The 22,060-nt window shown below is 44.1% G+C and overlaps 1 protein-coding gene across 1 annotated transcript in view; it reads right to left on the reverse strand.

Annotated features, from left to right (window-relative positions):
- DDR2 (discoidin domain receptor tyrosine kinase 2) overlaps positions 1-10,458 on the reverse strand; it is a 93,034-nt gene extending 82,576 nt beyond the window's left edge. Inside the window, exon 1 of the mRNA XM_004751417.3 lies at positions 10,366-10,458. The gene's annotated coding sequence lies outside the window, so the exon portion shown is untranslated. The remainder of the gene's footprint in view (positions 1-10,365) is intronic.
- Between the last annotated feature and the right edge of the window lie 11,602 nt (positions 10,459-22,060).

Raw genomic sequence — 22,060 nt, forward strand, 5'->3', positions numbered from 1 at the left:
TGCTGAACATCAAGTATGGGGTGAGCTAAGGTTGAAAACAGGAAAGCAAATCCCAAGGCCAGAATCCTGCAATCCTGGAAACAAGAAACATGGTGAAGAGTCTCTGGGTAAAGTCATAGTCACTGTGAAAGTGCGGGACACACACCTCTATATGGTCCGCAGTAGTTTAAAGAAGCTCTCTCAGAAGTAACAACATTTGTTCAAAGATGCTTATGGTTATAGTCAGGGCATGTGTGGGCTATCGCTTCCCTAACTAATTCAGCCACATCCCAGCTCATAAAACAGGGCAGGTGAGAAAAGAAGCTAATAAAGATGCAGAGATCTTTCTGAGCATTATCTAAACTATTTGTTTGCACATCCAAAAATCTTGGCATTTTATGCCTAAGAATGTTCCCAGGGAGCCTCAGCAATTGAGCTTCTATCCATAGTGTTATGGAGCTAACACTGAGTTTTCACTTGGATAAAACTGAGGGCATTTGTAGAAATAATGAGCGATTCCTACAGAAAGGAAATGAAAACAAACTTACGTTGAATACATTGAAAAATTCTACATTTTGCTTTTATTTGCTCATGCTCTGAACAAACCAAACAAGGAACAGAGAATGGCACCACAGGGTCCAGCCACCAGCTGGGCGGCCTGGAGGGACCAGACGACATAACCACATCTAGCCGCAAACCATTCTCCATGCTCTAAAGCCAATGTTCATAGAAGGGAGCGACCCCAAATTACAGCAACCACTACAGTCCATTTTTTTACAAAAATCTGAATGTGCAGCGCGAGATAAAGCCAATGAGGAATAGTGGGGAAGGGGGAGAAGCATCCAGAGCGAACGCAGAAACAGAACAATGGGATATAAAAGAATGTGAGTGGAACCAGTACAGATCTCATGAAGGCAACTATTAAATCATTCTGGCCCAGCTAGGCCAGCGTTTAGAATTATAATGCTAACATGACAGGTTTCAATTCAGTTCTGCGCACAGTTTTTGAGGAGGCACTGAAAACTCCAAATGCCTCTAATGGGTTCTTGAAATCTCCTTCCCACCCGCCATGTTTGTGTCACTGCGTCACGGCGCAGTGATGTAAGTCAGCAGGCCATGCTGGCCTCCTGCAGCACGGCCTGCCCTGAGCGCATCCTATGGCAGTTAATCTGGGTTAAATAAGGGTCTGGAAAGCCCCAGGGGATATTCTTGCAGCACAGAAAACCCCAAAAGCATTACAGATTGAAAACTCCTCACCCTATAAATCAAACAGAGCAATTCCAGGCTTGGGGAAATCTAATCTCTCCTCCTTCTCCTCTGAAAACCCTCAGGATGGCCTTTAGAGATGAAGCATGTTCTTCAAGGCCTCAAATGGTAAGAGAAGCCCTCCAAAACTAGCAAAGGGACAATCAGGGAGGAACCTCTCACCGACCCCTCAGAGCTCCTTTACAGTCTGGAAAGGCGTTGTGAGTGTCAGAGTACCTACGAGCTTCCCAGATCCCAGCTTCGGCAGGTGAGAACGTTCATAGCCATGACCTTCTCCCAGCTGTGAAGGAGCCATGTCCACACGGCAGGAGGCAGGAGAGAAGCAGGCAGAGGACAGCTTGACCCTATCATAGGGCTGGATCTCAACCCACCTTGGGAGGCGCTATTCCTCCCTCTCCCCCAGAAAACAAACCCCATGGCACAACTAGAGTGAAGGACAAGGAAGGGTGGATTAAATATATTCTCTGTACCAGGCAGGCCTAAGGGAGCAGGGGGTTAGGCATCTTGTATGAGTCTCAGACCGTGCCTCTCCCAACGTTTTGAACAAGCATGTTCATGGCCAGGGGTTGATCCCTTCTGATAAGCAGAGTGTCTAGCTGGACAGCTTCTGAGAACCAGATCCCTGGCCACAGTACCCCACAGAGCTTTGCCATTTGTCCCATCTCCCTGACTCCCAGCTGTCCCCCCTGCTTCTCAGTACCCCCCCACACCCACAGTGGCCAATTTTCATTCAGAATAGTGCCCTGTGACAGTTCTCGTGCACATAGACAAGATAAACTGTAAACATCGGTCACCAACAAATTAGTAGGTTCTATTCTCAATCTCAGAGAGGGTCTCTGTAGCTGGCTGTTGTTGTCTTTATTATTAGGAAGTGGAGATTCTTGGGATTGGGAACAGATAACCCAAGCCTGATCGATGCTACCATCTCCCCCTTCAACATCCTGAGCAGGCAGCCCAGCACGGCTTCAAATCTCAACGCGGACCTTTACTAGCTGGGTGAGTTTAAGTGAGTCACAGAGCACTCGTGCCTCAGTTTCCTTATCTAAGAACTGGACGCTAACCACAATACCGTCCCAGAGGAGCATCAGGAAAGAGAAACAAGTTAATATGTAGAACAGTGTCTAGCCTCAAGTCTTACTATTACAACTGGCGCTGTTTAAAGAATTGGAGTTTGTCTCATTTCGCAGTAAAGATATTTGACTCCCCATAGTACCTGGCTTGGGCTCATATAAATTAAACACTCATGACATGACAAGACCTTGGCAGCAAAAACAAACATCCCCAAAACAAAGAGCCCCTCTCCCTCACTCCAACAAGAGGCAGTCTGGGTTAGCATGCAACATTGTCAGAGCCCATCTCTCCCCAGAACACGTTCCTCTGCATACATCCTGATGCTGTCTGAGTCGTAAACTTTGGGGGGATTCTTTGCATTCAGCACATTTGTGAGATTCTGCAGTCTCAATTTCTCCTTGCCAGGAGGTTCTTCGGATCTGGATTTGACGACCTACCTAGGACGCTACTTTTGGTCCAGTCGGGGAGCTGTTTTGTGCCCCTCCGGGAGGCAGTCCTTGATTCTTCTTAAAAACCATCTTTAAGGAGTACCTGGGTAGCTTAGCTGGTTAAACGTACAACCCTTGATCTTGGCTCAAGATTCCTGAGATCAAGCCTCGTGTTGGGCTCCATGCAGGGCACGGGGTCTGCTTGGGATTCTCCCTCTTCCCTTTCCCTACCTAGGACGCTACTTTCGGTCCAGTCGGGGAGCTGTTTTGTGCCCCTCCGGGAGGCAGTCCTTGATTCTTCTTAAAAACCATCTTTAAGGAGTACCTGGGTAGCTTAGCTGGTTAAACGTACAACCCTTGATCTTGGCTCAAGATTCCTGAGATCAAGCCTCGTGTTGGGCTCCATGCAGGGCACGGGGTCTGCTTGGGATTCTCCCTCTTCCCTTTCCCCTCCCCCTGCTCTCACCCTCTAACTAAACAGATAAATAAATAAATAAATAAAATCCTTTTTAAAAAAACCTGTCTGTAATTCCATCTCTTGTAAGAGACATACACTCTCACCAAATTCCTGATCCACGAATCCTATGAACTCAACAAACAAGGGAACCAAGAGAGTCGCTTATAAACAGGTCATTACTTCTCCCTTATGTTCTCCCCCTGACATGATAACCAGAATCAGATGTACCTGTCCTCCCACCCCACCCCACAGCCAGACTGGGGACAGGAGACTCCAAAGAAGGAAGGGGGCACTGGTTCGAGGGAAACCTCAGCAGGCAGTGGAGATTCTGACCTGCTGAGGACGGGAACTCAAGGTCCAGAGGTAGGGAAGTGAATAGGTGAATTCTGGAACCTCTGGTACTTTCTGTGCAAGGAAACTGGCTGCGGGTGGAGAGCAGGGCCGGGAAGAAAGCTGTGAAGTGCAAGGGCTACCTCTGATTGCCACAGGAAGCGTGGACCAGCAGCAAGGGTGTGGGGGGGAGCAGAGAGGAAAGGGGCCTCTCTTAATAAGGCAGTGGTTTGGGCTCCAACCAGGAGGGTGTCGCTGTCAGTGTTACTGGGGGCCAGGGATGGGTGAGGTGCGTGTCCAGCAATCGCCCCCAGCAAATATGCAACCAATCAGTGTCGGTTTGCAAACCCTCACTCAGCTTTGGCCAAGGAGCAGCGATTAAAGCCAGAGGCTGAGGCTGACACAGGCGGGAGCCTGGAGCTCATGAAACATGACACCTAGAGAGGGAAACTGAAGGAAAAGAATCACAGCCAAACAAACACACCCTTGGCCAGAGCGGAGCCCAGGGGCCAGAGAGGGAAGGAGGGCCAGCTACTCGCTCCCTCCTTCTCTCCAGGATCACAATTTCTCCAGAGCGGAGACTCTTTTTGTTCAAAGATTACACTTACCCACCCTGCCCACAATTGAAGGATCTTCTGTTATGAACCCTTGCTTAGTGAAGCTTATTTTGGAGCTACGTGGTGAAAAAGTGTCTTCTGTAGGTCAGATGCCCACATTTGCAGGGAATTTGCTATCACAACTCTCTTATCTTTTAACCAGTACTGGAGCATAACATGTGGATTAGGCCATGAATAATCCACAGCAACAGACACCCTAAAATCAGATGTATTTATCTCTAGAATTAGTTGGTTTATTTTTCAATATGGGAGGCCATGCAACCTAATGATTAGAAAGAGGAAATGGTGAAAGAAATTGAAGACCACACAAAGAAATGGAAAGTCATTCCATGTTCATGGATCAGAAGAACAAATATTGTTAAAATGTCTATAGCACCAGGGCACCTGGGTGGCTCAGTGGTTAAGCATCTGCCTTCATCTCAGGTCAAGATCCCAGCGTCCCGGGATCGAGCCCTGCATGGGGCTCCCTGCTTGGTGGAAAGTCTGCTTCTTCCTCTCTCATTCCCCCTGCTTGTGTTCTCTCTCTCACAGTTGCTCTATCTATCAAATAAATAAATAAAATCTTGAAAAAAAAAAAGTCTATAGCACCAAAAGGAATCTACACATTTAATGCAATCCTTATCAAAATACCAACAGCATTTTTCACAGAACTAGAACAAACAATTCTAAAATTTGTATGGAACCACAAAAGATCCCCAAATAGCCAAAGGAATCTTCAAAAAGAAAAGTAAAACTGTAGGCATCACAATTCCAGATTTCAAGTTATACTATAAAGCTGTGGTAATCAAAAGAGTATGGCACTGGCATAAAAATAGACACATAGATCAATGGAATGGAATAGAAAATAGAGAAATAAACCGGCAATTATGCAGTCCGTTCATCTACAACAAAGCAGGAAACGGGGAAGGGTCTCTTTAAGAAATAGTGTTGGGGGAACCAGGCAGCTCCATGCAAAAGAAAAACAGCTCCCTCAAAGTCGATGACCTAAACATGAGACCTGAAATCATAAAAATCCTAGAAAAGGACACAGGCAGTCAGGTCTCTGACATTGGCCACAGCAATATTTTTCTAGATATGTCTCCAGAGGAAAGGGAAACAAAAGCAAAAATAGACTACTGGGACTTCAACAAGATAAAAAGCCTCTGCACAGCAAAGGAAACAATCAACAAAACTAAAAGGCGACCTATGGCATTAGAGGAGATATCTGCAAATGACATATCTGATAAAGGGTTGGTATCCAAAATATATAAAGAGCTAATACAACTCAACAACAAAAACCAAATGGTCCAATTTAAAAATGGGCAGAAGTGGGCACCTGGGTGGCTCAGTTGGTTAAGCAACTGCCTTTGGATCAAGTCATGATCCTGGAGTCCTGGGATAGAGTCCCACATAGGGGGGGGGGGGTTCCTGCTCAGAGGGGAGTCTGCTTGCTTCTTCTTCTGACCTCTCCCCTCTCATGTTCTCTCATTCTCTCTCTCTCTCAAATAAATAAATAAAAATATTTAAAATAAATAAATAAATGAAAATGGGCAGAAGAAATAAACAGATATTTCTCTAAAGAAAATGCCTAGATGGCCAATGGACACATGAAAAGATACTCAACATCATTCAGCATCAAGGAAGTGCAGATCAAAACTATAATGAGATACCATCTCACCCCTGTTGCCTAAAATCAACAACACAAGAAACAACAGGTGTTGGTGAGGATGTGGGGAAAGGGGAACCCTCTTACACTGCTGGTGGGAACGCAAACTGATGCAGCCACTCTGGAAAACAGTATGGAGTCTCCTCACAAAGTTAAAACTTGAACAACTCTATGATCTAGTAATCATACTACTGTATTTTTTACCCCAAAAATACAAAAACATGAATTCATGTTTATAACTTCATTTTTTTTATAACAGCCAAGATAGAGAAGCAGCACAAGTGTCCATCCACTGATGAACGGATGAAGATGAGATGTGTACACAACGGAATATTATTGAACCATAAAAAGAATAAAATACTGCCATTTGCAATGACGTGAATGGAGCTAGAGTGTGTAATGCTAAGTACAATAAGTCAGTCAGAAAAAGACAAACACCACATGATTTCACTCATATGTGGAATTTAAGAAACAAAGCAACAAATGAAAAAAACAACCAAAGGGAAAAAGAGAAAGAGGAACAAGCCAAGAAGCAGATTCTTTTTTTTTTTTTTTTAAGATTTTATTTATTTATCTGACAGAGAGAGAGAGAGAGAGAGATCACAACTAGGCAGAGAAGCGGGCAGAAAGAGAGAGGGAAGCAGGCTCCTTGCTGAGCAGGGAGCCCAACGCAGGTCTCAATCCTAGGACCCTGAGATCATGACCTGTGCCAAAGGCAGATGCTTAATCCACTGAGCCACCCAGATGGCAGGTGCCCCAGGAAGCAGATTCTTAACTATTGAGAACAAACTGAAGGTCACCAGAAGGGAGGTGGTGGGGGAATGGGTGAAAACAGGTGATGGGGTTGAAGGTGGGCACTTGTGATGAGCAGCTGGGTGATGTACAGAATGGTCGTATCACTACATTGCACAACTGAAACTTATATGACACTGTATGTTAGCTATACTGAATTTAAAATAAATAATAAAATAAAATAAAATAAGGAATGGGTTCATAGTTCAGTACTACCACCGATCTGTTGTGTGACCTAGGGCAAATCACTCAGTCTCTCTAGACCTACTTTCCTCATCTGCAGGATGGGAATAAATGGTATTGATCCCATATGACTGGATTAAAATTAAATAAGATGGTCTTTTTGAAACAATTACAGGGCCTGGAACACAGCAAGTGCTTAACAGACAGGAGCTACAGATGTATCTGATGCTTAAACATTTATAATTCTCTAAATCATCCTGTTGATACAATTTTTAAAAGTCAGTTTGAGAGACTCTGGCTCAGTGCCCCAAGCCCAGCTGAAGTCCTTGCTCAGCTCTCTTCTGACCCTCATGCCAAGAGCAATCAAGAGCATCCCCTCTCACGTGGGTGAGATGTGGGTATAAAAAGGGCTACTCAATCCTTCTTGTGCCTCCCACTCTCTCTTCATGTTAAAAGCTTTCATTTCCATATGAAGGAGCTGTGATATATTGGAAAGAACTCCACCTAGAATGCCCCAAACCCGACAAGACTAATAAAGTCTAACCCTGATTTTGTTTTCTAGAAATTAAGTTTCAGCTCTAGAAATAAGTCACAATAATCATATTGCTTTGCTGCCGGAGAAACACATTTGGGTCTCTGCATTTGAATGTTTTCACAGATTCAAAGTTCTCTGAATTGATGTTTTACGTATGACTGAGTGAAATAAGGTAACGTTAAAAGTTGATGGATAATATTTCTGTGTTTGGGAAATTATGGAACACAGAATTACCAGGAATAAGAATCTAAACCCAGCAGGTCTGGCTTTTGTGTCTTGACAAAGATTGTGTTAACTGTAAAACCGTTTCATCGATTACCATAAAAGTACTACAAGACTTGTTTAGTATCATAGGGATCTACGTCAACATGCATTCATTCATTTAACATTTATTGAACAATGTCTAAAGGTCAGGACCTATGCTAAGCAGTGAGATACAAAGTAGAGTTCCCTCCCTCCTGTGTCATGGAGTTTAGTGGGAAGTTCAGGAAAATAAAGGCAGGTACAGAATGATCTAAGCCAGCCATGATGGGGAGACACCAGTGGGATGGACACGTGGCCAGGGTTAAGGGGCAGGAAAAAGTCCCAGCATCAATAACATCTAAGTTAAGATGTGTCTGATGGGCAAAACTCGGAATGAGCAGGTGAGGAGGGGAAGGATTGCTATAAGCAGAGGCATTCTCAAGAGGGAAAGGCTCAGAGTCCAGAGGGCTCAACGGGAAGCTGAGGAAGGTTATCGTTTTGGCATGACTTGAGCGTGGGCAGGAAGGCATGAGCAGCAAGAAAGGACACCAGAGAGGAAAGTAGGGCATTTAATCTAAGTATAAAGGGCAGTAAGTACAAGTATATAGGGGAGTAAGTATAAGTATAAAGGGGAGCCCTTTCTACTTTCAAACCAAAAAAAAAAAAAAAAAAAGTGGGAGAATGGAAGACAGAGTTAAGAAACTATTCCCCAAACAGGCAACAACAGTGAAGATGGAGAAAAAGTGGAAAAATTAAGAGATATTTAGGTAGGGAAGCAAATGGATTAGTGTTCTGGTTTGAATATGGGGCCAGAGGAAAGAGAGAAGACAAAATTGGGACCCAGTTTTCTGATGGGGGAAGCCAGGGATCCCACCACAGGGCCTTTGCACTTGCTGTTCTCTCTGCCCACAGTGCTCTTTCCCCACATTCCTGTTGGGCTCCTTCTGTCACCACATTCAGGTCCCTGCTCAAATGCTGCCCTATCACAGTGTCTTCATCTACTGGATATGAAACGATACCTAATTGGTGCCCAAATCCTCACCGCAGCTCATGACTCCCTCTCCCCTTATCCCCCATATTAGTTCGTAGCACTCATCACCACCTCACATTTTATGATTTGTTTATTCAATTGCCTTCCTGGCCCCATGGGAATGGGAGCTCCCTGAGAGCAGCAGTTTGGGTTTTTTTTCTTCTATTTTGTTCCCTTTTTTATCCTCGGTATCTCACATAGTTCCTGGCACAGAGTCATTCTCAATATATTTTGTCTAAAGATTAAATTTGTAAAAATAGAAAATGCTAAAAGAGAAAACACAGAAGCAGTCTAGAAAAACACACACTTGCCCTCTATTTCTAACACTTCCATTCAGCAGCTCCTTTTTTTTTCAGTTAATGAAAATGTAAGATATACAGAGAGGTACACAAACCCTATGCAGGTAGCAAAGGGCCAGAAATAAAACAGCATCAAAGTCTTCCAACTTGACCCTCCCAGACACCACCCACCTTACTCTTCCCCCGAGTTCCCAGGAGACTGACTTCTAACTCCATAAAGAGTTTTGCCTGGTTTTGAACTTTCTATAAAACAGAATAATTCCATTTGTATCCTCTCGTGTCTGGCCCCTTTCATTCAGATTAGGTTTGTGAGTTTCATCTCCACTGTTGTTCAAACAACACTTCATTCTTTTTTGTGGCTGTATAGGATTCCGCCGTGGGAGTGGAATCATAACTTACTTTCTACTGTTTTTGTTTTTGTTTTTAAAGATTTTATTTATTTATTTGACAGACAGAGATCACAAGTAGGCAGAGAGGCAGGCAGAGAGAGAGAGGAGGAAGCAGGCTCCCCGCGGAGCAGAGAGCCTGATGCGAGGCTTGATCCCAGGACCCTGAGATCATGACCCGAGCCGAAGGCAGAGGCTTTAACCCACTGAGCCACCTAGGTGCCCCATTACTTTCTACTCTTGATAGCATCTGGGTATTCCCCACTGGGAGCCGTTGCTACTGATATTCTCTATCAACCTTCCAGTACCTGCCTGCGGGTGAGCTATGTGTGTGGATTTTGGCTATATATCTAGAACACTCATTGCTGGGTCACAGGGTACGCATATGTTCAATGTTAGTAAACACAGCCCAAAAGTTTTTGAAATGATTGTAGCAAATTCAACTCTCAGCTGCAATATACGTTACTTTCCACGTGTCCAAATCCTCCACGACATTAGGCAGTGCAGGCTTAATTCGTTTTGGCCATTTGGGTGGGTGTGTTGTGGTGTCTCACCTGCTAGGGACTAACTCATACAGACGAGCACCTTCTCATCCGTGCCACTGGGACACCCACTCTTGTGAGCTCCCTCCTCGCCCCTGCTTTCTGTCTTTCTCTTCCTGCATTGCCTCCCCGTTCTAGTAAAAGCCCGTCAGTGCTTACAAAGGCTGCAAATATTTTTTTCTGCCTCTGTTGTCTGCCTTTCACCTTCTCCCGGTGACTGTTGGAGAACATAAATTCCTAAGTTTGGTGGAAGCCACTTTCTACGCCTTTTCCCTGCTGGTTGGAGTTTTCTGTAATCTGGAAGAGTGGTAAAGGAGCAGGAGGAAAGTCAGGAGATGGGGATGATGGGAAACTGCTTTCCAGATGGGAAGACCAGTGTGAGCCAAGGCACGGCTGTGTTCCCAAGCCTGGGCTGGACCGGCTGGAGGAACAAGTTTGTGCCGCTCAACATGGGAGAAAAGTGAGCCCGGTGAGGTGAACCTAGGTCATGAGGGACCTCCAAGGCACTTCCCCTTGACCTGATCCCAGTGGAGGGGCCCTGAAGGTCCCCAGCCCCACCTACCTGTGGGCCTTTCCACACATCCTTCCTGCCCCTGCAGCTCTCCGCGTGGATGTCTCCACCACAAAATGGAATCTCTGTCCTCCTGATGCTTTCCTACCTACCTGGTACATTCTGCCCCTCCTCTGCCTTATCACGCTGCACCTGCCTCTTACCTATGTCAGAGTCTAAACTGACAACTTTTTGAAAACAGTGGTGGTAGGGGCAGGACGAGACTGTAGGGCCTCAGGAGAGCTCTTACACATTGGAGAACTCTGCGAGCCAGTCTGACATCATGTGGGCGGTGGGAAATTAACCACGGTGAGATGCTTTTCATGCTATGGAAATCAGCAAGGCTACAGAGCCCCACAGAGCCCCCCCCCCCCATTAAACACCTGCCTGCACATTGCTAGACACGGGTCTCCGTCTCTAGACGACAGCGCTGAATCTCATGCCCACACCAATGGCTGTTGAATTAAACTGCATTTTTTTCATACCTATCACTCCTTTGAGAACATAAGTAAATGAACTCTTCCCGTTATAAATAACATCATGCTACATGAAATAAGCCCAAAGCAGAAACACAAGTACGGCATGAATCCATTTGCAGGAGGAATCTAAAACAGTCAAATCCGTAAAATCAGAGCCTGGAATGGTGGTTGCTGGAAGCCAGGCAAGGAGGGGAAGGGGGAGTTACTAATCAACAGGCATAATGCTTCAGTTAAGTAGGATGAACACTCTTTAATGATCTGCTGTCCAGCACTGTGTACTGTACATAATAACGTACTGTACACTAAAAATTTTTAAGAGGGTGGTTCTCATGTTACGTGTTCTTACCAAAATAAAAAAGCTTTTTAAAGAATCCTGCTCTCCACTCCTCAGTCCATCTAGCAAGTATGTGGTGCTCATTTACTCTGTGTGGTGACACTGTCCCCAGGAGCTTACGCGTCCATGAAATGACAAGAGAACAACACATGGTTTGTGTATAGTCAAGGGCGAGGAGGGGTGCTGGAGAAGCCCAGCCTCGGGAGGCATTCTGAGCCAGATGGAGCTCCTAAGAGGTCTGTGAAGTATGGCCTCCTACGCAAATCTCAGTAAAAACTGCCCAGACACTTTGCAGAGCCAAAAGTTCATCTCCCTCACAAGGCCCCCAAATGAGGAGGAGCTTGTGGGTCCCCGTGTCAGACGCACGGGCACGTCCCTTCGTGTTCCTCCTACAAACAGGATGAGGAAATGTCCGTTGGTGAGACAACTCATGACTCACAACAATGCCTGGTGGGGGTAAGGGGGTTTTCAGTAAAAGGAATGAGTGAAGTTTCATTTGCTGCGCACACCCAAGGGCCAAAACCTAGCAAAAGAATGAAAACAAATAAAAAAGACACAACCCTCGGCATTTCCAAGCAATTAAAAAATTAACTGTAGATCCCTTTGTTGTTAAAGTGAAAATACCATCCCCATGATTCTTCCCTGAAAGACTGCCCAGGCTTGGGGGGTGGCGAGGGGTAGAGGGTAGGCAGTGTATCAGAATCACCCTCGGGGTAGGGATGAGGACCAGCGCGATTCAAACAAAAATTACTCAATATTATAATTGATTTAACTTATTTTTAGTCATGGTAATTCACTTACTCAGAAATTTCAAAGAACACGAAGGAAGGAATAATGTTTTATAAAAAGAGGCATGGGATTTCAAAGGGATGAGAACTATTTTAACACATTTTAATTCTCACCTTTTACAGATAAGAAAACTGAACATTTCACCCTAAGCTCTACATCAGCGTGGACCAAGTCTGTCTTACTCACTGGTACATACCAGTAGGTAAGCTGGAAGTAGTTGTTGAATGAATGAATGAATGAATGAGAACCAAAGAAAAGATGTGACTTGGTCAGCATTGGGCACGTCGACATTTTGGCAGGGCCACTGTGAGTGTCCTAACCCCAAACCCAGCAAATCTTTCTACCCTGGAGCAGTGGCTAATTAAGAACATGGGGCTTTGGAATCAGACTGCTAGGGAGCCTGAGCCAGCCTTACCAGTTACTAATGGTGGGACCTTGGGTAGGTTATATACCATTCCTGGAACTCAGTTTCCTCCTCCACAAAGTGGGGATAATCAGGGTCCACTCCCCAGGGGCAATCAGGAGCAAGCAAGGAAGAACATGTGAAGGTTTTCACAAGTGCCCGGCTCACAGGACGTGTCCGCTCTGCAGGGGCCGCTATTATTACACCACAAATGATGAGATGGGTCTAAATGACCTTACTGCCTAATGGCTCAGCATCGTCATCTGTGTTCATGGTCAGTAAACTCTTTGGAAAATGAACCTGAGGCCATACCTGAAGCTTTACTTATAAATGACACTTCACATCTTTTCCAGAAGTCCATCAACTTAAAGTCTACTCAAAGACCACCAAAAACCCAGGTCAGTGAGACAGTCTTTGAGGGAAGGTCCTCTGTTATTTATCACTTTATCCCATAGAAAGCCAAGTGGAAGTGAGGTGGGATAGCCTGGTGGCCAGAGAGCACAGATGCTGGGCCTTAGCGGCTGAGATTTCAATCCTCCTTCCTCCGCTTGTTTACTGGATGACCTGGGATAATTTATTTACTCTCTGTGCCTACACTTCTTCAATTTACAATGAATTTTGTTTTTTTGTTTTTTTTTAAAGATTTTATTTATTTATTTTTGTGAAAGAGAGAGACACCCTGAGCTGAGGGGAGGAGCAGAGGCAGAGGGAGAAGCAGGCTGAGCAGGGAGCCCGACGCGGGACTCAGTCCCAGGACCCTGAGATCATGATCTGAGCAGAAGGCAGTTGCATAACTGACTGAACCTCCCAGGTGCCCAACAATGAGTTTAGTGACTGCACCCCCCAACAGGGCACTTGGACGGCACTGCAAATGTTGGCCATCACCATGTGTGGTGGGTGCCCACGTGAATAGATGCGCAAAGTCATGGACTTGGCGAAATGACCACGTACTGTTATCTTTCCATTGACTATCCTTGCAGCACTTAACTGCATTGCAAGTGGCCCCAGAGCCATGGTCCCAGCCCACGGTCCGGCCCTGACACCAGCCTAAAGAGATGCACAGAACAGCACATAAATTCAGCACTGATGACTGGAACAAAGCCCAGTCAACTGGACTGATTTTAAAGACTTGGGTCACTCAACAAGAATGGAGGCAATTTTCTGGCAGAACACTGTGAATGGACCCGAGGGTGTGGGTCTCCATCATGGGTGGACACAAAGCCACCAAGGTACCCATCCACCGGCAAAAGTCTGAGGAGAGCCCACACCACCAGGCTGGTTCTCAGCCAGAATCGGCAGAGCCACAGGTGCTGGGTGCCAGGAACACGCTGGGAGCTGAGCACTCTCGGGTTACCTTCCACCGCTTTGCACTTCCCTGGACCTTCTCCAGCCAGTGTTCTGGCAGCCCCAATGGCTCAGTTCAACCCAGGACAGCTTTCGGATGATCGTGTCTCCTGACGCACCCCCCAGACGCCCCTCCTTTGTGAGTCATGGCAGAGTCTTTCTTACGGACAGATTCATAACACACAGCTCAGATTTTTAATAGGGGTGGTGTATAAACACTTTTCAACGAACAGGGCTGAAAATCAATAAACATGTATATTTTATAGAGCTAGTGTAGCGCTGTATTTATGAGTTTAGTCTCTACAGACTGGCCCTACCTGAGTTCAAATCTCAGCTGACCCACTCATTTACCCTGAGTGAGACACTTGACCTCTCTGTGCCTCAGTTGCCTTATCAGTACAATATAACAATGATATCTCCCGCACATGGCTTCTGTGAGACTAAACGAGAGAACATGGGTAATTTATCTGATGACTAGGAAGCAACATACACAGTTAGCTATGATTAACACACCACTTACGCTAGGCAGTAAAGGTATCTGTGCAAAGTGGGGGAAGGACTTAAAAAGAAGTCTCACACTGAACAGAACAAAAGACTGTGCCCATTTGCATGCGCTGGTGCTTGCACTGGAGAAATATGTTCATCTCCCTTAGCTCCCTCTTGACCCATGCTCAAATATTCCCATTGCTTGAGTCCAAAGCAAAGATCCTTTCAAGTGCCCCCATCCCTTTACTTGTGTAACACTGAAGTTGCCCAAACCAATCTCATTCAAATTTTCCAAAACAATCACCTTTGCACTGAGTCAGCCTGGAAACTTTTACTAGATTGGGTTGCAGTTTCAAAAAGCTGTGAGTGAAAACACCAGATGCTTACCTACATCATGTTTTGCTTCTCTGATTGTACCAAAATATTAAAGGGTACCCACAAAAATGATCCACCTTCCTATCCCACAAATACTTGGCATGTGTATCTCGAATACTCATTATTTATTGTGGGATAAGGTGTGTAACTGCAATTTGGCCAGAATTAACAAGGTCGAGGTCTTAGAATTCAACCTCTCCCCAACCCTTCCAATGGCGCAGATAGCATGTCCTCTGCCTCAGTGCATCTGGCATTTCCTCTATCCACACCAGAAATCTGGGTCACAAGAGAACACAGGTCAGAGTATGATTAGAGGATGACAGTCAGTTAAAACTAAAACTGAGACTAGAACACCCAGGTCTACTGGCTCCAACATCAGAGCTCTTTTCCTAAGACAGCTGGGAAAACACCTCTAAAGATTATATCCTTTCAACAATATGCGTAACTAAAAAACTAAAATAAAATGAATAAAACAAAACTCAAGTAGAAGTTCAAAGCAAAGCAACAATGCTATTCTATCATGGTCACATTGGGAAATAATAAATGAGCTGCCAACATTGCTAGGGAGTCATTAGCTGCCAACGTACCGACGGGAAGGAAAGCGAGTCAAACAGCGGTGCCATTTTATGGCCTTGGTGGCCACACTCGTTCTTAGGCTTGAGACAAGTGTACTAGTCAAACAGGAATCAAGCAAACCATTGTCAGTATTCCTGGTCTAGGTAATGACTTGTCTCCTCTTCCTTCTACCACATTCACAGCGAGCGCCTTGGAGGGACATGAGAGAGGTACAACTCGGTCTCACAGGAACCCAGCAGGACCACTTTACCAGTCAGGGAATGAAGACAATGGCAGGCAGAAGAGAGGACAGACTAGCTCAAGGCCTGGCAATCTCATTGTCTTCCTCTTGCTCTGGGTATTCCCACTTTCTACCCTGCCAGGAGCCTCCCTGTACCCTTAACCAGAACCTTCACTTTGTGTGGATAATTTCAACAACAACAAAAAATGAAGCTGAACATGGTCAGCTTTGCTACACTCGCAGCAACCCAGGAGGCTGAAATGAACACAACCCCACAAACATGTCATCATCAACAACAAGAGTGATGGATGTTTACTGAGGACCTGTACAAAGCTCTAGGCGCTCTTACGGCTCTGTGGGGCGAAGAGGATGAGGAATACCTGGCCTCTCTTTCTTTTTTGCTTGTCCAGAATTCCTGGGACTGAAATGAATGTCTGTGATGTGTGCCCTACACTATAGGGACATGAAACCCAGCTGTGCTACTTTATAGCCATGTGACCCTGGGCAAGTCATAGCATCTCTCTGCTTCAGTTTCTTTATCTGAAAAACAAGGGTTATAGGGGCACCTGGGTGGCTCAGTCAGTTGAGTGTCTGCCTTCAGCTCAGGTCATAATCCCAGAGTCCTGGGATCAAGTCCCACATCAGGCTCCCTGCTCACCAGAGAGTCTGATTCTCCCTCTGCCCCTTTCCCTCCACTCCAGCTCATACTCTCTCCCTTTCACTGCTCTTTCTCTCAAATAAATAGAAACAAAATCTTCCTCCCTAAATGGGGGCATTACTAAAGCCTTCTTTTATAGGATGGCTGCAAGGGTTGAAGGCTAAGAAAAATGACCCCTGTAGAATTCCACAGTATTGATTTTGAGAAGACGGTCTCTTCCTCCACAGACCATCCTGTCTCTTCAGATATAAAATCTGGAAAGGACTGCAGAAATCATACACACATTTCGGCTTCCTCAGCATACAAGTCATACAAGTAAGAATAAGCCTTGAGTCAGACCCTTCCCCCAGGTCTGCAAACTGCCTCCCAGTCTAAGAAGGTGGTTTATACATAATTCTGTTGACCCTCCTCAGAACATATTTGTTTTTTAGTGACTCAAACAAAGAAATGTATTGTTGATAAGAGTATCATAGTGACCACACCATGACAAGATACATGGAGAAATTATTTTAAGGCAGTGGACCCCCATTGTCCCACTGTTATTATATATTATGTGAAAGAACCCAACTATTTCTGCTTCATTCTATTCTCAATGTATTTAGTTTGAGAGGGAAAAGTTCTGTGGCCCAGTTCAGTTTGGTTGTTATTAACATCATATGTGTCTTAAATTTTATTGCTTGCTTTTAACCATGAATATTTATGGCAATAATCACATAAGGTAGCATTGGTACTATGGATGCTATTAGTCTGTGTGTTTGAGAGTATGTGTGTGTATCTGTGTGTCTTTATTCCACATACGTGGCTTGCAAACCTCCCAGTACCCACACAACACGAATTTACATATAATCCTCTTTGGGTGGTTGATTGTTGGTTTGGTGAATCATTTCAAGACTGTTCTGTCCCCATAAGCAAAAGCAGTTTACTGGGAAACATATCATCTATCCCTGAACACCTTTCTTTCTCTCCTTCCCCCTCCTTGTCTTCTCCTTCTTCTTTTTTTTTAAGTAGGCTCCACACCCATCATGGAGCCCAGTGCAGGGCTTGAACTCATGACCCTGAGATCAAGGCCTGAGCTGAGATTAAGAGTCAGAGGCTTAACTGACTGAGTCAGCTAGGTGCCCCTCTGAAGCTCTCATAACTGCTATAAAATCTCTTATTCACAGACACTCTCAGAGGTTCACATTACCAAATCAGAACTTTGGGCCTTAGAGAACTCTAATCACACTTCCTCGAGTGTGAGCCCTGTTCCTTGTGCTCCTTAATAAGTCCAAATGAAGAGCAGATGGTGTTAGGTGGGAAGGAAAAAAATCACATCGACATATTACACATTAAATGGCTTGGTATTTGGCTTCATATAGTAGAGATCTCATTGAGATGTACTGTTTACAACAGTCAGTGTAGCAGTTCTTTTGCTTATAGAGTTCTTTATACAAGTAAAAATTGGGAAGTATTTTGTCATCTCTTGTCAAACAGAAAGCTGGAAGCAAGAGAGGGCAGATTCTCCCTATTAAATAGAACAGGAAACTGAAACAAAAAAAGTAAAGTGATGTAGACTCAGAATCAAAGACTTACCACTGGAAGAAGTCATTCACCAAAGGCCATGCTGTGGGTGAATACTAGTCCTGGTACCCAAACATGGGCCTCCTGACTCTGAGCCTAGAGCTTTTTTGCAAAATAAAGCTACACAGAGGCCTATTTTGTGGTTTATTTCTATATTCTCTGTTGTGTTCCTTTGAATTATGTGCCCACTCTTCTGCCAGTACCAGTCAGTCTTGATTACTATAGTTATATATATCTCTTCAAATAAGACAGACTGATTTCTCCCACTTCATTTTTCTTTTTCAAAATTATTCTAGTTATTATTGTTTCTTGCTCTTTTCATCTAAATTTTAGGATAATCTAGTCTACCTTGACTTTTAAAAACTGTTAAAATTTTGATAGAAGTTGTGTTAAACCTGTATGTCCTTTGGGAAGAATTGGAATCTTGGCTATATTGAGTTTTTAATTCATGAACATAGTATGTCTCTCCATTTATTTAACTCTTCTTTTGATTTCTTTCCTCATGCTTTATAAATTTTAGCATACAAGTTCTGTGCAAGCTTTATTCAATTTACACTTTAGTGTTTTTGAGTTATTAGAAATGGCATTATCTTTCACTATTTGGTCTTTCACTGTTGAGTGTACTGTTAGCTGTAGACTTTTTATAAATGCTTTGAATCAAGTTGACATTAGTCCCTTCTACTCCTAAACTGTTAAGAGGTCTTATCATGAGGGGTTTTTGCTATTTCTATATCAATTAATATGACCATATGATTTTTCACATTGAACCACACTTGCCTACCTGGAGTAAATCCCACTTGGTCATAGCATATGATTGTTTTTAAACATTGTTGAATTATATTTTCTAATTTTATTGAGGATTTTCATATCTATTAATGCAGCCACTCCTGCTTCCTTTTGGTCAGTATTTGCATGACATAATTTTTTTTTTCCTTTCAGCATGACTATATCATTACATTTGATGTGAATTTCTTACAGACAGCATATAGTTGAGTCATATTTTTAGAGCATTCTGTGTTCTTTGTTATGTCCTAGATTCCAAACAGTTAAAATATCAGCAATGTGTGAAATATGTTTTTTGAAATATGTGTTTCAATCTAAAGTATTAGTTTGTCTAATCTTTAACATAATATCCTCAAAACCTTCAATATATACCTATTTTACAAATTAGAAAGCTGAGATACATTTTCCCCAATTAACACATCCAAGCAACAGCGAAGTTGGAATTTAAACACAATCTGGCTCCAGTGCACTTGCTTAAACCCACTATGCTTCACCACCCTGGGCTAGCCAGCAAGCACGCTGCCTGATTCTTGCCCCTGGAGTTGTTTGGCATGGGCTGTAAATGTTCTAACAGGTCCACCTGCTCATTAAGGTGAGATGTATAACTCCAGTTCATGGGCTAGATGTTTGGTCTGATAGTTCTTGCAACCGCGCATGCCCCTCATAACTGAGTGCTGCAGCGTTGGGGCAGGCAGGGGTAAATAGTGCTCTCCTTATGATCCCAGAGGGCCTGAGATGCAGGGGCCAAAATCATTGGCAGACCAATTGCCTGGGGAGAGTCCCTAAGCAATTAAAAGAGAAGAAGCATACTTCAGCCTGAGCCAACAAAGCAGCAGTGTCCAGCTTAAGTGAGGCCCACAAGATAAACATTGACCTTCCCCACCCTCCACCCTCACTGTGGATAAAATACAGGGCAGCACCTTGGGTTTGATCCAAAGAAGACACAAAGACACATCAGGGACCTCATGAGGTTATAGCTCGAGGCTATTCTGAATATGGCAAGAGTTCCCTGAATGTTCCAGAGAGGACCCAAAATTAACTTTTCTCCCTTGAAAAGAAGCAGCTAATGGGATGACTCAGCGCAGAGAAGCAGAGCTCTGCACACAAGTCATGGCTTCCTTCAGCTGTGAACATCCCTGGGCCAGGAACATTCACACTCCTACCACCCCCATCATCTACACACGGTCTCCTGGGATCTGGGTGGGCTCCAATGACTTGATAAATAAAAGTAGGATAAAGTGATCTGGTAAGTGACCCCTGTCACCACAGAGAGGAGAAGACCTGAGGAACCAGCATAAAGAGAAACAACAAAGACTCTCAATCAATCAACAACTGTAAACTATATAAATCAATCAACCAAACTGCAGTTATTAAAGACCATATAGATGTGATTTTAGCTTGGGCCCCTAGAAATCTTCTGCCTTCATCAAGGCTGAGCACAGTGCACAATAAACAGCCTATGCTACTGCTGTGTGGCAGTAATCTATTTTAAAAAAGCTAGAAAATTGATCCAGAAAGGTTAAGACACTTCTTCAAGGTCATCCAGTACATGGGTAAGCAGAGTTCAGTCTTAAAGTCTGGTTTCTAGCCAGACCTGTTGGCTTCAGCGTGATGTTCTCTCCATTCTACCATACTCCATCACAGAAGTAGAATTCCAATCTACAGAATCCCAATCTTCTTCATCTACAGAAGTAGATTCCAATGCTCACATTTGTAGGGATGCAACACTCCTCCCACAAAAGAAGCCAGACTGACTTCTCAGAGAATAGTCAGCAACTCCCTGACTGAACCAAGGACAGGACTAGAGTTTTCTCAGAAATGTCTAACTCTATAATTTTAATAAAATTTTGTGTTGACAGAAGAAGATTGGGGTGTATTCAAGCTGATAGGATGAGTCAAGTTCTCTCCCCCAGAAAGGGAACCTTCTTTAAGGCTGGGTTGTATTATTTTTACACTTTTTCCCAAAGGAGTCCATTTTCCCCAATGTCATTGTAATGATGTCTGAGGCCAATGAACTGAAGCCTTTGGCAAGAAAGAAACTAGCTAGGAAGTGTTGCTTTTGTTAAGAGCACACCTGAGCATCATGACAACAGTTTACCCAAGTCTTTGAATTAAAAATAGGATGTTCATCTGTGTCTTTGAGAATTTGTATATTTCTCATTCCAAGTCAAATTACCCCAGGACCTCTCCTTTACTCAAGGGTCTGCAGGATTCTCAGACTCCACAGAGCTCCCCTCACCAAAGCCAAGTTGGAGACCAACAGTTTCTTCACTTCACTGGTCTTTGAACATAACCAATGGTTATCTGAGAGACTCTCGCAGAAATTGTACCAGTGCTTGATGGGAGATGGATTTACAAGGAGATGAGAGGTCACACCGGGAAAGCAGACAGCTTTGTGGGGAACGTGTTCTGGGCAGCAGTCTGGACACTCTTTTCTCATGCCTCAGTCACTCAGTCTGTGACCCCAGGCCCTCCATTCCTGTTTGGTGTTCAGGTTGGACAATCTCTAAGGTTCCTCCCCATCCTAACGTTCTCTAAGCCTAGGTTCCTAATACTAAATCACAGAGGGTTTGTTTATTTGAGAGAGGTTGACACACCAAGTAGGACAGGCCTTTAGCCACTAAACATTAATAATAGCTTTTTAATGAGTGTTTACTATGTGTCATGTACTATTTTTAGGGTTCTATGTATACTGCTCCATTTAATGCCCACAACAACTCCATGAGGTATGAATGATTCTTATCACCAATTTGTGCCCGAGTAAACTAAGGCTCAGAGAAACTAGTTAACCTGCCAAGGTCAACAACTAGTAGGTAGCAGAGTTGATTCATGAACTCAGTTGGTTTGGCGTCAGAACCATGTGTTTAAGGGCTATTCTGCATGGAAAGATCTGTCTACAGAACTGAGTGTTTCCCCAGTGAGTGGACTTTACTAACTTCAGGTCAAACCAAATTCATTCCCCCATCCCTGCAGGTTGACCAAACTCTTCATCATCTCCCTTCTAAATATTTTTAAAAGATAAAAAAAAAAAAAAAACCTTTGCCCATGCCCCAGAACACAAGTATAAATAATGTGAAATGAGAGAGGTGAGGAACAGCATATCTACAGATGTAAGCCTAAAGCTGAGAGAATAAAGATAATATCCACGAAGTGGTTTTCAGAAGAAGGACACCTTCTTGGAGTGCTGAAATCATTGACTTCCCCAAAATTCATAACCCCCATGTTCACTTCTGCCTGGTTCTCATGGTGGAAGGCTGCCTGGGAGGTGCTGTTCAGCCCAAAGATGTTAAATAGAAAGAACTGTGTGGATGAATCATCCAAGCTGGAGAGTATGGAAAAGTCAGGAAGGAAGAAAGAGCTATAAGACGTCCCTGGGATATTCCCACCTGTCCCTGTAGGAAGCTCCTCTGTGCTCACTCCATTTCACTGGGTTGCCCATGACAATGAGGAAACCCACTGGGAAAAGAGCTGAAGAGCCTGCAAAGAGCAACCGGAATTTTTCCATGAATGGAGCCTTGCAAAGAGTTACCAGACAATGAGAAGCCATCAACAAATAGAATATTAATAGAATACCAACTATATATGCAAGGAAATCTGGAGATAGAAAGTCCTTGTCATTTTGTTTAAATCTACCACAGTAACCAACAAAGAGTTGGACAAAGAAAACCCACAATAAATTAGAAGTTTTCACCCCAGTAAC

This window comes from Mustela putorius, unplaced genomic scaffold, assembly GCF_011764305.1.
Source record: "Mustela putorius furo isolate JIRA1106 unplaced genomic scaffold, ASM1176430v1.1 tig00000508_pilon_pilon_pilon, whole genome shotgun sequence".
NCBI classification, from domain to species: Eukaryota; Metazoa; Chordata; class Mammalia; order Carnivora; family Mustelidae; genus Mustela; species Mustela putorius.